At 36.1% G+C, this 17,787-nt stretch overlaps 1 protein-coding gene across 4 annotated transcripts in view; it reads left to right on the top strand.

Annotated features, from left to right (window-relative positions):
• The first annotated feature begins 4,685 nt into the window (after positions 1-4,685).
• The window catches only part of LOC137244166 (sodium-dependent nutrient amino acid transporter 1-like), a 91,686-nt gene continuing 78,584 nt past the window's right edge, over positions 4,686-17,787 (top strand). The window contains exon 1 of one of the 4 annotated variants that reach the window (XM_067772779.1): positions 4,686-4,747. The gene's annotated coding sequence lies outside the window, so the exon portion shown is untranslated. The other 3 variants (XM_067772782.1, XM_067772780.1, XM_067772781.1) reach the window with 3 other exon arrangements.

The raw sequence follows: 17,787 nt of genomic DNA, 5'->3' as shown, positions 1-17,787 counted from the left end.
TTGTGGCAATTTGAAAACATGGATGAAACTATGATTCCGCCGAGCACAGCAAAATTTGTCGAAAAATACAAGTCGGACATTTCGCAATGCTTAGAATGCGAAATAGTTCACTTGGAACACATTTACGAAGCAAATTTTGATAAAGGTCTGTCACCATTGGTATTGGATCTACATATGTTCAAAATCTGTATATTATTTTCCCCAACATTTGTGTTGCTTTACGTATCTTTTGCACTATACCTGTCACTGTAGCTAGTGCAGAATGTTCCTTCAGCGTCCTTTCAAGAATCAAAAACTTTCATAGATCGTGTTCATCTCAAGAGCGAGTTTCAGGACTTGCCACGCTTTGTGTTGAATCTGTTTTCGCAAAACAGTTACATTTTGATATTTAAAGCTTTATTTAATATTTTATTTTTTTTTATTATTTAAAAGTTGTTTTACAATTTATAATTATTTTTCAATGAATATTTTTATACATCAAAAAATGAGCAACAAAGAAAACTATCAAAAGATAGTTATTTTAAAGTTATTAATGTTCAAGTGTATTTATGGTTTACAGATATTATTATAAAAAAAAGCCACTCTTTGATATCCGAACCTTCTATATTGAATAATTAAAATTTATAATCATCATTAAATTTATCAGAAATGTATTAAAATGTTACCAAATAACTAGAAAATATTATTTAAAACAATATGTGGCTGTTTTATTTATTTATGTGGCTGTTAAAAGAGAATTTTATTTCCACGTTACAATAAAATAGTATAAATAGCAAATATTCTGTGTTAATTTTATTTTCAGCTCTTAGTCCAAAAATCATTTAGTTTATGTGGCAAAAATTTTTTTCTAAGTAATCCATCAATAATGATTCATGAATGAGACATCATTAATTCAAATTAATCAAATGTATGAGTGGATGTTTTATAGGGGGCCCGTAAATTGTTTAGTCCCGGGCCCGGATTTTTTCTCTACGGCCCTGGTTACGCATATTACATCTTTTATTATCAATGAAAAAATAATTTAGGACTATAATACTACTTCATTGATCGATACTTTATATAAAAGATTTAAAAGAAATCATTTAAATTCTAACAGTTCTGAAATAAATCGTAATATAAAAGAGCATTTAAATTATATTCCTCGAATCGCATCACATGATTTTAGAGCTTCTTCTTCTAAATAAAATTCTTTGATGGCAGGAAAACTATCAGAGATTTATATAATGATTTTAAAATACAGCAAACAAATAATGGCAAAGAATCTAGATGAAATGCAAGCCGCTATAAAATATTTACCCAAAAAGGATCAGTGTGATCTCTGTGTCGCATATATGTAGCTCTAACAATATTAACCCAAATCACGAGTTAGAGGAACAATAGAACTCGTGTTTTTAAGAAAAAGGTTTAAGTAGAATCGAAATGGTCAATGACCGTAGAAAAGTAAATAATATCTTAAAAGTAGCTGTATATTATTTGGAGGCGGTCTTACAAAGTTCTTTATAAATAAATTGCTACAACTTTGCTGTGACAGAACTAACTAGAAAATAATCAAAAAAACCGTACGAGAACGATCGTTATTATTTTTTGTCCGAGTGTATGACATTACTTTAAAAACTTTAGCGACCAAAGAGAGAAGGAAATTGATAAGATATTTTAATCCGATCTCAAGAATAGTTTTAGGGATGTAGTGCACGTGAAATTATTTATTTTAAAACAAAAGGTTTTTTAATGAAAGTGTATTATTCAGAACATGGTTCAACTATATGGTTGACTCATCCCTACAGCAACAACATACCTTCGCTCAGATTGTTTAAATCCGTATGTTGGTGTTAGGCGAATGGAATGGAGAGAAAGCATCAAATTTTGCAATTCTTGTGTGTTGAGGGAAAATAATGCGCTTAAATAGATAAAAACATAACTTATCTTTTTATAAAAAATTTAGCACCACGGCAGTAAATAATTGTCTATGTGTTGGTTACATTTTGCGTTTGCCATCTCCTTTTGACAATCCATATACCAGTGAAATGAAAAAAAATTAAATCAGCTGATGAGATTAGCCAACCATATAATTGAGCCATGATCCAGAAATACTCCGCATGAAATTACTTTCCAGTTAATAAATTTTCATATTAAAGTGAATGAACTCGAAATGAAAAAAGTAAAGCTTGGATAAAGAACTTTCCTTTAATTAATATGAAAATAAGATCGCGGGTTCAAGTCGAGCTCAAGGCCTAACAATAATTATTTCATAATTATTATTATGATAAATTATTATAATAAAATAATTTTTCCTTAAAGGAAATTTTTTCTCGCTTAAGGAAAAAATTTATGATAATAATAATGATAAAATAGTTGTAGTTAGGCCTTGAGCTCGATTCGAACCCGCGATCTTACAAATCAGTAGGCCGATATAACAACAAAATTTGTTAATATGAAAATATTTTTTAACCGTGTAATAGCTTAATAATTGTAGTTCAACTTAATATATTCCAAATTGGCGTCAACCCTTCGGAGCTTTCGTTATAAGCCGGAGAATTGAACTCTTGAAAATCAAAAAGCTTTGGCTGCGTTTTCCCAAAAAAACATTGGATGGCATCTGTTTACAATAAAACGTGTGCTATGTAGGCAATTCACAAGAGTGCAGGGGTGCTATCACCTCTACTGTGGACGCTGGTTATCAACCAACTGCTCAGGCAATTCGATGAGGGACCCGTAAAACTTACGGCTTACGCAGATGACGTTGCAATTGTCATAAGTGGAAAGCGCCTTCCAACGATTAGCTCTTTGATGGATCGGGCGCTTCGGGATATTCATAACTGGGCATCAAATGTCGGGTTGAAAGTCAAATGTCGGGATGGAAGTCAACGCGGAGAAGACGGATATGGTCTTGTTTACAAAGAGGTAAAAGGTCTCAAATTGGATCAGGCCTAAGTTAGCAGGGGCGACCCTACAGAAGAAACCTTGCACAAAATATCTAGGAATTATCCTAGACAGTAAGTTGTCATGGAAGCTCAACGTGGAGGAGAGGGTGAGGAAGGCTTCAACGGCACTTTATGCATGTAAAAGAATGCTGGGTGTACGTGTGGCTTATCGCCCTCTCTTTCTCATTGGGTTTTTACAGCGATTGTAAGCCCTATTCTATACTATCAACTCTATATACAACAACCACCTCAAAAATTTAGAGGGGGTATGCGGACTATCAATGCTTAGCGTTACGGGAGCCCTGAAAACAACCCCGACGGCTGCACTGTATGCCATTCTGCACAATCCACCTGTAGACCTTGTAGCAAAGAACATATCGTTAACAACTGCAACCAGGCTCGGTGTCTCGGGGCACCTTGAGCGCCGACCATACGGCCATAGTAGTGTAGCGTCATCAATCACAAGACGAACAGATTACCTGACTTCTTATCTGCGCTTCGAGGGCGATCTTATGGCCACAATAGAGGTGGACGGTTGGCCCAAGCGTGCTCAAATGGCACACGAGGTGATACATGTGTACACAGATGGTTCCAGAGTATTGGAAGGAGTAGGGTCTGTGGTATACTGTGCTGATCCGGAAATAAACAGATCCTACAGGCTGCCGGATTGCTGTATCGTTTTCTAAGCGGAAATAGTAACCGTTACCAAGGCAGTAGAAACCCGGGAAGAGAATAGCCTAAGCTGCAATCGTGTTAACTTTTATACTAACAGTCAAGCAGCAATTAAGGCATTAATCTCGCATAACACAGCATCTAAATACGTGTTAGAGTGTAAGCAGTCTCTGGAGATAATCGGGACAGGGAGAAGCATACATCTATATTGGCTCCCATCCCTTGAAGCTTGCTCCGTAGACGTCCCAATTAGACTGGGCGAGATTAAGCGAAGGCGAGAGGTGCACATGATCGGCCAAGCAGGAAAGGCGTGGGTTCAAGCGCGGGGCTGTAAAGTGTCGAAGATTATGTGTAGGTATTACTTACTTAGTTGGCGCTTAACCGTCTAAACAGTCAGTGATAGCAGATGTAGGAATTGCGGGCTGGAGGAGGAAACGATCGAGCACGTTCTGTGCTCGTGCCCTGCGCTTGCCAGGCTAAGACCCCAGCTATTAAGAGTGATACAGCTGCCAGATCTAGAAGCAGCAAGTGGCTTAAGTCCTACGAAGCTTCTAGTATTTGCCAAGAGGACGGAGTAATTTTATAACGTAGATCCTGGTTTTTGATAGGGTTTTTCAGTTTGGTCCTTAAAACAAACTTCTGGTAACACTACGGACTTATTCAGTCTATGTGAGGTCCTCATGGACCGGCCAGTTCAACCTAACCTTACCTTTTTTGGGAGATCTGAAACAGTTGGCCTAGAGGTAAGGTGTTTATTGATCATAGTCTTAAACTCCAGAACGTCTATAAAAAGTCGATGTGAATACATGAATGACAACTCACTTTATCTAGACATTTGCTTAATTTAGTCTTTAGCAATTGAAAACAATCCCGAAATTGTATAAAATATTTATATGTATTTCAATAACGGTATCGACAACGATCATTAATAGCTACACGAGAACCCATGTACATATGTGTGTGCTTTTGTATATTTGTGCCAATATGCATTCATAGTATCTAGTTAACTGACTTTGGTGGTACCAATTGCTTTTATTGTCATTGGCTCGACGTCACTTCTGAAACAGGTATAGGTACCGCTGATATTTATAAATGAGACGCCGCATAACTCAGTTTAAGAGTAACTGCCTAAATAACAACACCTATCGTAAGAAGTGAGTCGACTGAATCGCAGAATTTATTTTAGTTACAGTGACTAAATAATCTATTATTTTTAATTTGAAACAAAAAAAATTTTTTTTTTGGCAAGATTATAACATTGTGTATATTCGTGTATTAAAAATCAAACACCAGTGTCATTGGGTTATTATATTAATATTTTTTTGGTAAATAAATAATGAAATAAGTGAAACCATAGTTGAACCGCAAAGGCTTACAAACCAATCAGATACAAAAATTTGTGCTTTAAGTGGGGAAATGTGTTTGTATATAATGTTGGTTTGTATAATTACTATTGTAGCATTGAACGCCAGGGACCCTGACTGACATATGTACGTTTTCTATATAATTTACATTCCTCTTAATGGTTACTTCTGATTATTTAGTAGTGATTGCATTTCAATTTTTATTTTTGAATCAGGAAATATATTACGGACTATTTTTTTTTATCACTATTACAATATAGTACATAATAAAATCCTTATTATAAATTTTTTTGTGAAGGTAATAAATTATCTCTTTTTTGATAGTGACATACACGCTTTGAAACTTTCTTAGCACTTATTTTGTAGGATAACTGTAATATTACCAGAAACCATTTTATCACAGTGTACTTAAGTCATATCAAAAATAATGCGTCATTTATATTTATTTACGATGTATTATAGTATTACAGACCATTAAATTTGAGTACAACAAATTTCAAGTATCAAGCTCCTGCGCAGCGTTAAATTTTAACATTGTGCTGTACTCTGTTTCTTATGATTTTTGAATTAGAAAATGCAAAATAGACAACAGCAATAAGCGTACTACAAACAAACTAAAGGCAGCAAAAAAAAACTTTTAACAAACACTACGGACCCTGTTTAAAACTTGATTGGTATAATCTTAAGTTCTCAATTGTTAAAATATTTTATAGCTGCTAGTACAAGACTTAAATATATACAAGTATATGTGTGCAATTATGTAATTGACCATGATTTTTTAATTTATTTCGTGTTATGTTGGTTTTTGTGCAATGACGGTAGCATGCAACAATGTGCATACGCACCCCGCAGAAAAAGAAACTAAGTTAGCATAAGTTGGGTTTAAATAAGCCCAAATAAGTGCTCATTTTTATTAGATTATTTTTTTTTATTTTATGACAATTGCCGGAAAAAAGTTAAGAGGCGGTCTTCCCTGCTTGACTTGACAACCAACAAGTAGTGAGTGGTGGTGGTATTGCAACTAGTTTAATACCTGAATTTAAATTAAAAAGCAAAAACGTCGTGCAGAAGAATGTCAAGTCAAAGGAAATTTTTCATTGATTTCGATTAACTGACATATCGAGCCTTTACCGCCAAATTGGTGTAAGGGACAAATAACAAATTATACAGGGGGAGGTTTTTTTTTAATTATCTCTGTTAATAAGCAAAGAATTTGAACTAAATTTTGTACACGGCCCTAGTTGTGCTCTAAGTACATAACGCAATCAATTTCAGTAGGTAAAATAAGTCGTGGTTGTGTTTTTTGTTACTTACATCAATTTAGCTGGCACACTCACCACCTGCTGCTGAAATATTATGTTACTTACATCAAAATAATCATAAAGTTTTTTCACATATAAACTTTTATTTCATTCAAAGAACGTTACAGTATATTTTATAAAATTAAGAATAATTCGTTAAACGTAATTTAAGCATATCAGTGACCGTAAATAACAACTGCTAGCCAAAATTAAACCAAAAATCCGAAATTCACAAATTAACTTATTATTTGTTATTTAAAACCTAAAATGTAGCTTCCTCGTCAGTTTCAGGTAACTCATCTGTCATTGTTGCGCTTTGTTGCATATTTAAAAACTCATTGTGAAACTGTTTTGGTATAGCGCCTTTTTCGCAAAGTTTTTTTTAAATCGTTAAAATTTTTTAAAGAAATTTTCAAGGGCTTATCATACAGAGAAAGGGGTCCTTGGTTTCTAATGGAAATATTGCGTTTGGACTGACGCATTGGAGCTAGATTGTATTCTTTTATCTGTGAGTTATTGCAGTATCCATGCTTTAAAGTCATAAGAGATTTAAAAAAAAAAAGCGAACATAGCAAGCATGGCTCTGTTTCGATTTTGTCCTGCACAACTGTCACAGTAAAGGCTAATAAAGGTATACGTTCCTTTTTTATCAAGGAGTTTTAAGTACTTAAAAATTACTGTGCATATCTCATTACATCCCCGTTTTCCGTCCTTTTCGCCCCACAAAAAGCAATAACCATTTCTTGTAACACCTTCATAAATGCTTTCATTGTAGTAGGCGTATTTTCTCGAGTAAAACAAATTTACACTTTTTGAATGGGGCGTATTAAGCAGCTTTTGTAAATCAAAGCTCTAACATAAGAATGAAGAATTTGTTCGACCTTGCTTTTGGTCATTTAAAAATACTTGATTTGACGTTTCTTTATCCTTAAGGTGCTTTTGAAATTCTTCAGTTTGCCTTAAAAGAATCTGAGTTTCACTGTCCGAGTCCTTAAATTTTTCACATAAAGCACATCTATCTTTTTTGGGCATATGGGAGCCAATGTGAAAGTCGGTATTAAACATTTTTCTAAACACTCTTAAAGATAACTTAGATGATTCCTTATTAATGTGATTTAAATGACTTAAATAATACTTATACAGAGTTAATATGTTTTGGAATTCTGATGGTAAATAAAGTTTACTGCTTTTATTATGACAGTAATGTGAAGGTCACCGTGGTGTGATGGTAGCGTGCTCGCCTACCACACCGTATGCCCTGGGTTCGCACCCCGGGGAAAGCAACATCAAAATTTTAGAAATAAGGTTTTTAAATTAGAAGAAGAATTTTCTGAGCGGGGTTGCCCCTCGGCAGTGTTTGGCAAGCGCTCCGGGTGTATTTCTGCCATGAAAAGCTCTCAGTGAAAACTCGTCTGCCTTGCAGATGCCGTTCGGAGTCGGCATAAAACATGTAGGTCCCGTCCGGCCAATTTGTAGGGAAAATCAAGAGGAGCACGAGGCAAATTGGGAGAGAAGCTCGGCCTTAGATCTCTTCGGAGGTTATCGCGCCTTACATTTATTTTTTTTTAATGTGAAGGTACAGCAGGCAACTGTGTAATAAAAGATTTCAAAAGTGCTACTTTATTTTCATCAGACTTATTGTGTCGTTTAAATTTTTTGTTAGCTTCTTTGGTTGTTTGTAGACACTGTGCATTATTTCTAGTATAGATTAGCATGTTTTGAGATACACTGAGAGTGTGAAGCAAAAACTTTTGGCATATTTTTGCTTTTATATTATTAAAACGTATTGTGTACTCAAAACTCCACTTCTTTTAGTACTTTCGGATGCCTTATTTTATTCCCCATACCCCAGAAGTGCTCGCTTATTGCCACACTATCTGATTCCGTAAATTTGTCCGCACATGATTTTCCACAATTTTTATTCAAACAGGGGTTCGGTTTAACGCCAGTGGATTTCCGACTCTTGTTTTGCGGTTTTTTTCGGATAACTTTTGACTTTTTAAAGCTCCTATTACCAACACACGTTTCATCATCAATGGAAATATTGGACTCACTTTCACTATAGTGGACGAGAGCATGTATCTTTGCAAACTAAAGAAAACAACGATAAACTCATTTATTACTAAGCCCTAAATAGAAAAGTTCAATTTTTCCTATTGCTTGCAGCCAAAATAATTACCTCTGGTTCAAAAGCTTCCATTATTCGCACAAAGAACTATTTATTATGTTATTTTATATATAACTTATCTCCGTGAAGCGCATTTAGTTTATTCGAATTAAATATTTTTTGCTGCAAGCAACAAAGCACACTAGATATTTTTGATGTAACTAACAATGTGCGGTCATGGAAAAATATAAACAAAGTGTATTGCGCATTTACACCAAAATTGTTTCTGCTATAACTTTATAACGGTAAAACAGAGAACTATGAAATTTTCGGAGATGACAGACCAGGACAAACATTATCGACTTCGATAATAAAAAAAAAAATCGATATTTTGTCCCTTACACCAATTCGGCTGTTAAGGCTCGATATTGTTGTACAAGGCGTTGTAAGGAAAGTAATCAAGAAGGAGCAATCAGCTGTTGGGATAACAACATTAGGTACTGAATTTTCTTTGAGCCTTACAAATTTTGACAGCAAAATGTGACTTAATGCGGCCGCATTTTAGCTTTAGTATTTCATTTTGTCATCAGTATTTTAATGCGAAAAACAACCTTGCATTCTTCGAAAAATTTCACGAAACGTTGGTCATGCCGATTGTTTTTCTTTTTTATTTTACCCACTGTCATTCGTTGTTTGTTTACAAATGAATTGTACTAAGGGTTGCCGCTAAGATACAATTGTATCCGTTATTAATGAGTGGACACAAAGATACAAAAAACCTTTAATGTATACATTTTTAAGCTGGAAGATTAAATCAAAGTTTAAAAACTGTTATAAAAAAAATTCAGTAGGATTAAAAAAAAAAACAACATTAAATATCGGAATGATATCTATGCAAGTTGGAACCACATAGCGTTAACAACTGCAACCAGGCTCAGTGCCTCGGGACAGCTTGAGTGCCAAACATATGGCCATAGTAGTATAGCGTGATCAATTACAGGACAAACATACTACCTGATTCCCTATCTATTGTTAAGTTATTGTGCAGTGGATTTAAAATATAACAAGAACAATCTTTATTGTATGAGATTTTATAACAGAAAGACAAAATAATTTTTCTCTATTTGAAAGGTATTGAATCAAATGCTAAGCTTATTTTGTAGATCAATAAAATACAAAGTATAAACTCAAACAAGTACATTGAAATTGATATTTCTAACACTATCTGCGCTGCAAGGGAGATCTTAAAGCCACAATAGAGGTGGATGGTTGGCGCAAGGGTGCTCAAATGGCGGGCGAGGCGATAGCACACAGATGGTTCCAAAGTAGTAAGGTCTGCGGTATACTGTGTTGATCCGGAAATAAACAGATCCTCAGATCCTACAAGCTGCCAGATCACGGTAGCGTTTTCCAAGCGGAAGGATTAGCCGTAACCAAAGCAGTAGAAACACGGGAAGAGAATAGCTTAAACTGCAACCGTGGTAACTTTTATATTTATAGCCCAGCAGCAATTAAGGCAGTAATCTCGCATAGCATAGCATCTAAAAGTGTGTTAGAGTGTAAGCAGTCTCTGGAAAGAATCGGCACAGGGAGAAGCATACATCTATATTGGGTGCCAAGACATATGGGAATAGATGGGAATGAAAAAACAGATGAACTAGCTAAAAAGGGCGTATCAGTTGAAGCTTGTTCCAGAGACGTCCCAATTAGATTGGCCGAGATTAAGAGAAGGCGAGAGGTGTACATGTTCGACCAAGCGGGAAAGGCATGGGTTCAAGCGCAGGGCTGTAAAGTGTCGAAAAATTAGGCTTATTCAGTGATAGGATATGTAGGAAGTGCTGTTTGGAGGAGGAAACGATCGAACACGTTTGGTGATCGTGCCCTGCGCTTGCCAGGCTAAGACTCCGGCGTAGGTAACACTACGGACTCATTCAGTCTTGTTTTGGAAGCACTAAAAAATTCTCGAAGTTCTCAGATATTTGTTGCCGAGGGTGTTGAGTAGAATTTTTTTCAAACTTATGTTCTATGGAAGTGTTTAGAACAAAATGCTTTAAAGTCTTTCGTTTTTTATTATTCATTCCCTATAAAAAAATTGGTTCGTGTGTATGTACATGCGTGAGAAGTTATATTTCTTTCGCATTAAAAAATAGTTTTTAATTGCATGCAAATAATTATAAAAAATAAATAAATAAATGTAAGCCGCGATAACCTCCGAAGAGATCTAAGGCCAAGCTTCTCTTCCAATTTGCGTCGTGCTCCTCTTGATTTTTCCTACAAATTGGCCGGACGGGACCTACATGTTTTATGCCGACTCCGAACGGCATCTGCAAGGCAGATGAGTTTTCACTGAGAGCTTTTCATGGCAGAAATACAATCGGAGCACTTGCCAAACACTGCCGAAGGGCGACCCCGCTTAGAAAAATTTTCTTCTAATTGAAAAATCTTATTTCTAAAATTTTGATGTTGCTTTGCCCGGGTGAGAACCCAGGGAATACGGTGTGGTAGGCGGAGCACGCTACCATCACACCACGGTGGCCGCATACTAATTAATTATAGTAAAATAAAAAAAGAACTGTTAAAGGGTAATCAGCAAAGCCAATAAAGTTCAGTTAAAACTGCAAAATGAAATAAATAATTACTAATTTTCTTACATTAAGTGAAGCACAAATTTGCTAGTTAATCGAATGTTTTTTTTTACATTATGTCCACTGCCATAGCATCTTCCGGTAATCACTGAATCGGAACTTCAGTTATCAGTGGCTTATGATAAAAAGGGCTACTTACATATAATAGGCTTTATCGGCGGTGGCAGCATACTTACTATAAATAACTTGATTTTCTCATTTATAAAAGTAATATTTAGGGAAGGAAATCGACAGTTTTACCATTTCTGACCTCCCACGGCAACCGGTCCTACATATATACTGGAGTGATCCGGGCCTAGCCCTCACACCGAATGCCAGCACATAACTTATAAGACTGCGAAATCGAATTCATACCATCGTCGACGTCGGTTTCCTAGAAGGTCTAGGTGTAGCCACAAAGGCTTTCTGGCGAATGTTCTTGCCGCTTCATGCTGCCAAGCCACATAGCCCACAAGAGTCTATTCGAACCACCTTGAAACGTTAAGCAGTAGCTATTCGGCCACGGATGCCACCCTCGAAATCATAAGCTGTTGAAGTGGATATCACTGCGTTACTCATGGGTGAAAATCGTATAATCCTCGGGGACTATACATAATTTCAGTTTTACAAGTGGGCGCTGAACTTCTTTATGCTAAACTGTATAATTTGCAGACGTTTGTCTTCGAAACATTGATTTTAATAATCTTTGTTAAACCAAAGCATTAAACTAGACATTCTTAAATGAGTATAAAATACAGAAACGCACCGAACGCCGCCGCGCCGATATTAATGACATTCCATGGCGTCGTGCGAAAAACGACAAAAATCGGCAGCCGTTCACATCTCTACTACCTACCTATATAGCAAACTTCAGGCAAATAGAACAGTGAATAGAAGTTGATCGAATAGGTCGGTACCTAGTCTATTTCAGGAAAGGAACTTCACAGGAACACTCCCCAGGTTCGCACAATAAATACCCTGGTCCAATTTCCGAAAAGAGAGGAAGGAAAGTATAGGGGACACAAAATTTCAACCAAATCGGCCTGGTTCAATTCCCGGAATGAAAAGTTTCTCAAATATTATCTTCGTCAAAGAGGTAACCCAGTACCGAATCAAGCAAATCGGGCCATAAATAATATTTTTTAGAATATGTCTGTCCTGTTTCACTTCCCGGAAAGAAAAGTTTCTCAAATAATCAGCTAGTTACGAAAGTATCCCTATACTTAATTTCCAGCAAATCGAACCATACACTGCTTTATTTGGAAAAGGTCGGTCCCTGGACCACTTCGGAATGAGAAGTTTCTCAAATATTTTATTTGTAAAAAAGGTACTCCTGTACCGAATTTCCGGCCTTGATCCACTTCCCTGCCCAAATTGTGATCTTCAAACCCCCTTGCACACACACACAAAATTCTGCAAAAACGGTCCAATCATTCAGTAACAAAGACACGTACATACATAAGAAATATGTATATAACATAGATTAAAGCGGGAGTCATTGGTGCCGTATGTCGTATCGCTGTAGTCGTATCCCTAACGAAATCAGCTGTTTATCGTTACGATGGTAAACCAAAAACCAATTGGTTGGCTACGATACGGTTACGACCTTAGCGGCACCAATAATCGATTGCATTGATTCTGCAGCTTTAAGCTGCAAACATTGGTGCTTTGTCGGTAACCGTATCGGTAACCTTATAACAGCTGATTCGACCAACCTTATGGGAATCACAATATGTGTGAAGGCGTTTTCGAGATATCGACCAAAATGTGGACCAGGGTGACCCAGAACATCCTCTGTCGGGTACCGCTAATTTATTTATATATGTAATACCACGAACAGTATTCCTGCCATGATTCCAAGGGCTTTTGATTTCGCCCTGCAGAACTTTTTCATTTTCTTCTACTTAATATGGTAGGTGTCACACCCATTTTACAAAGTTTTTTTATAAAGTTATATTTTGCGTCAATAAACCAATCCAATTACCATGCTTGAACCCTTTTTTCGTATTTGGTATAGAATTATGGCATTTTTTACATTTTTCGTAATTTTCGATATCAAAAAAGTGGTAGTGGTCATAGTCGGATTTCGGCCATTTTTTATACCAATAGAAAGTGAGTTCAGATAATTATGTGAACAGAGTTTAGTAAAGATATATCGATTTTTGCTCAAGTTATCATGTTAATGGCCGAGCGGAAGGACAGACGGTCGACTGTGTATAACAACTGGGCGTGGCTTCAACCGATTTCGCCCTTTTTCACAGAAAACAGTTATCGTTCTAGAATCTAAGCCGCTACCAAATTTCACAAGGATTGGTAAATTTTTGTTCGACTTATGGCATTAAATGTATCCTAGACAAATCAAATGAAAAAGGGCGGAGCCACGCCCATTTTGAAATTTTCTTTTATTTTTGTATTTTGTTGCACCATATCATTACTGGGGTTGAATGTTGGCTTAATTTACTTATATACTGTAAAGATATTAAATTTTTTGTAAAAATTTCACTTTCTCCGATTTTGCTAATTTTTATTAGGCATACATATTGTAATAGGAGTAACGTTCCTGCCAAATTTTATCATGATATCTTCAACGACTGCCAAATTACAGCTTGCAAAACTTCTAAATTACCTTCTTTTAAAAGTGGGCGGTGCCACGCCCATTGTCCAAAATTTTACGTATTTTCTATTCTGCGTCATAAGTCTAACCCACCTACCAAGTTTCATCGCTTTATCCCTCTTTGGTAATGAATTATGGCAATTTTTCGATTTTTCGAAATTTTCGATATCGAAAAAGTAGGCGTGGTTATAGTCCGATATCGTTCATTTTAAATAGCGTTCTGAGATGAGCGTCCAGGAACCTACATACCAAATTTCATCAAGATATCTCAAAATTTACTCAAGTTATCGTGTTAAGGGACGGACGGACGGACATGGCTCAATCAAATTTTTTTTCGATACTGATGATTTTGATATATGGAAGTCTATATCTATCTCGATTCCTTTATACCTGTACAACCAACCGTTATCCAATCAAAGTTTATGTACTCTGTGAGCTCTGCTCAACTGAGTATAAAAAATTAGTCAGAAATATATGAGCATTGGCGGATCCAGGGGGGGGGGGGGAGGGGCGCAGGGGCACGTGCCCTCCCCCGACCGGACTTTTTTTGTACTGTTGAGATTTTATCAGAGTACATATTTTTGGAAATGCACTCGATAAAATTTCTTTACAAATTGTTTATTGGTTTCAAGGAATTTTTGCAAAGTGATTTAAAATTCACATATTTTCCAGTAACAAAAAAATCTAGTTAATTAAAAGTTTTAAAATTAAGTAGGAAATAACGTTTTGAGTCGCCTAATTTTGCTGTTTTTACCCGTTTTTTTTTTTTTAATTGTAAACAATAACTCAAATAAATCAAAACCATACTTCTTATAGATTTTGAAATTCTACAGAAATATCTATGTTTAATGAAAGTTTCTCTTGTGAACTGTATATTTATATACATATATACATACATAATATTCGAATTTAATTTTAAGGAAATGGACTTTTTAAATTTATTTTCACACTTCTTAATAATTTTAAAACAGAGAATTTGAGTTATAAACAACACTTCGAAAGTTACAAACCAAAGATATTGATATAGTTTCTGCAGTTAAGCTTATTGATATGATCACATCAAGTTTACAGGGACAACGTGAAACTAGCACTGACTCTTTTAAAAAACTTTTCAACCAGGCTAAGGCCATCGCGAATGAGATTGGTGCAGAAATCACGGTCCCCAGAACCACCGGGCGTCAAAATAATCAACCAAACTTTCAGGCTCAGTTAGTTGAGGATTGTTACCGAGTTGCAGTATATATTCCTTTTCTAGACTATATTATAAACGAAATGTCATCCAGGTTTCCTAACGCCTCCATGCAAAGACTTGGGCAATGTAAAAGTTGCTGTCCCAAAACTCCAGCGATGAAGATTTGGAGAATGTTTTACAAGGCGCAGAGGTATATAAAGAAGACCTTCCTTGTTTTCAAGCTTTGAAGGGTGAAGTAAAAATTTGGAAAGAAATGACAGAAAATATCCCAGATTCTGCAGCAGATGCCTACAAACGAGCAACGGCGTTGCCAAATATTAGAACTCTTTGTCAATTGCTTTATACGTAACTACCACCACTGCCGAGCGATCTTTCTCCACCTTACGCCGATTAAAGTCGTATCTTTGCGACAGGATGACAGAGCTTTTGAATGGATTGGCTTTAATGCATATCAATGAAGATATTGCGGGAAAAATGGACCCTAATGAAGCGCTGGACATTTTCAACAGAAAATATAAAAGAAAAATGTCTTTACTGTACACATGATTTTTTATTATTTTGACACTTTTATAAGCCTTCCTATATATGTATGTATATACTTGAACCTCTGTAAATAAATTTGAAGTAGGTATGTTACTTCTAAATATTTATATAAGTTATTGTTAACTTTTTTGCGGGTTCGTTTTGTGTGCCCCCTCCCAAAAAAAATTCTGGATCCGCCCCTGTACGAGAGGTTAGTGTCAGGTTAAAGGCTCCATTACTGATACTTAGCATAGACTTGACTTGGCTTGCGAACTGTCACTTACAGTTCTGTTAAATTAACATTGCATGTTACTGATTACTCAAAACTTAACTTAACTTAAGGCTCCATTACTGATACTTAACATAGACTTGACTTGGCTTGCGAACTGTCACTTACAGTTCTGTTAAATGAACATTGCATGTTACTGATTACTCAAAACTTAACTTGACTTAGAAGTCTGTTGAATTTTGATTTTCTATGTAAGTTCTAAGTGACGTTTACATTTTGAGATGCCATTTGTTTGTTTCCATTTCATTTTGACATTTTGTCATACAAATTGACATTTATTTAAAAATAAATTTCAACGCTGATTATGATGCCAGATTTTATGCGCCAAGTGGAGTATAATCGTGGCTAAGTTGCCAAGTTTACGCCAAGTCAAGTCAAGTCTATGCTAAGTATCAGTAATGGGGGCTTTAGAAGTCTGTTGAATTTTGATTTTCTATGTAAGTTCTAAGTGACGTTTACATTTTGAGATGCCATTTGTTTGTTTCCATTTCATTTTGACATTTTGTCATACAACTTGACATTTATTTAAAAATAAATTTCAACGCTGATTATGATGCCAGATTTTATGCGCCAAGTGGAGTATAATCGTGGCTAAGTTGCCAAGTTTACGCCAAGTCAAGTCAAGTCTATGCTAAGTATCAGTAATGGGGGCTTAACTGTCAGTTATAGTGTTTTATTTTCTACACGAAAATGTCGCCTTCACGCCAACTCTTCAAAAAGTTGTGTTCTGTTGTAAAATCAGCGTAGCCTCAATAGAGGGCATCGCTGCTTTTCGCAACAACCTACCCCTAAAAATGGCCAAAAATGCAACATTACTTGCCCTCGCTACCACTGACGGTGCAGAGAACAACTCTGTTAATCAGCTGATGAATCACATTGACAAATAAACACAGTATACTATCTGTCACTTCCTAGCAAACATAAATCACCTACAGGGTTATGCTTGAAACATAATGCCCTGACGCCGCGAAATAAACGCGACGAACTTCGCCTGGTCAAAAATAGAATCCCATCACCACATGAAGGTGGACATAATGAGAGAGAAGAGCGAAATTTACGTGACGTGAATAAATCTATCGTCGCCGCCGGCGCTGAAGACAAACATCCCAAGGGTTGCTGCTGTTAAATTTTTTTAAGTATAAAAAAAGGAAACATAATATCCAAAAACAAATTTTTGGTTTTTTTTTTTACATATAATTCTTAATTTTACTGCCAAAACACTTTCAAAAAATGGGGAGGGATTTCGAAAGACGTGTTTCGGTATCATTATTAATAAACCGCCAACTACTGATTAATATTATTAAAAACTAAGAGGTAATTAGCACAAACATTTGCTAAATTTTCGTTTTTTCAATCAATGTTTTCAACTAACCGGGTACGTGTTTATGTTCAGTCTCGTATTACACTCAATGAGATGAAACTAGCGGAAATAGATGTCTATGCATAATATATAAAAAACACGTGTCACACAATTGAGGCCAATGGATTCCCAAACTTCTGAACCGATTTTGAATTTGTTTTGCACCCCGTGTGTAGTTTGATCTAACTTAAAATATAGGATAGGTCTCTAGGGTCTCGAGATATAGACCAAAACGTGGACCCGGGTACCCCTAGAGTGTGTGTATATAATAAGGATATCAAATGAAAGCTGTTGATGAGTGCTTTAGCAGAGAGTAATTTTCATACCCCTGGGCGACTAGGGTCTCGGGATATAGGCCAAAACGTGTACCCGGGCACCCCTAGAATGTGTTTATACAATATGAATATCAAATGAAAGCTGTTGATGAGTGCTTCAGTACAGGGTAGTACCCCTAGAGTGTGCTTATAGAATATGGATACCAAATGAAAGCTGTTGATGAGTGCTTTAGTAAAGGATAATTTTCATACTCCTGGGTGACTAGGGTCTCGAGTTATAGGCCAAAACGTGGACCCGGTCACCCCTAGAATGTGTTTATACAATATGGATATCAAATGAAAGCTGTTGATGAGTGCTTTAGTATAAGGTAGGCCAAAAATTGGACCCGGAGACGTGGGCCAGGGAATGCCTAGACAGTGTTTATACAATATGGATATCAAATGAAAGCTGTTCATGAGTGCTTTAGTACAGAGTAATATATTATCCAGAGACGGACTGGGACTGGGATTAGGACTAGGACTGGGACTGAGACTAGGAATGGGACT

Source organism: Eurosta solidaginis, chromosome 3 (genome assembly GCF_040869045.1).
Source record: "Eurosta solidaginis isolate ZX-2024a chromosome 3, ASM4086904v1, whole genome shotgun sequence".
Taxonomy (NCBI): Eukaryota; Metazoa; Arthropoda; class Insecta; order Diptera; family Tephritidae; genus Eurosta; species Eurosta solidaginis.
The sequence above is the reverse complement of the archived record's forward strand: the minus strand, read 5'-3'. Positions and strand labels throughout refer to the sequence as shown.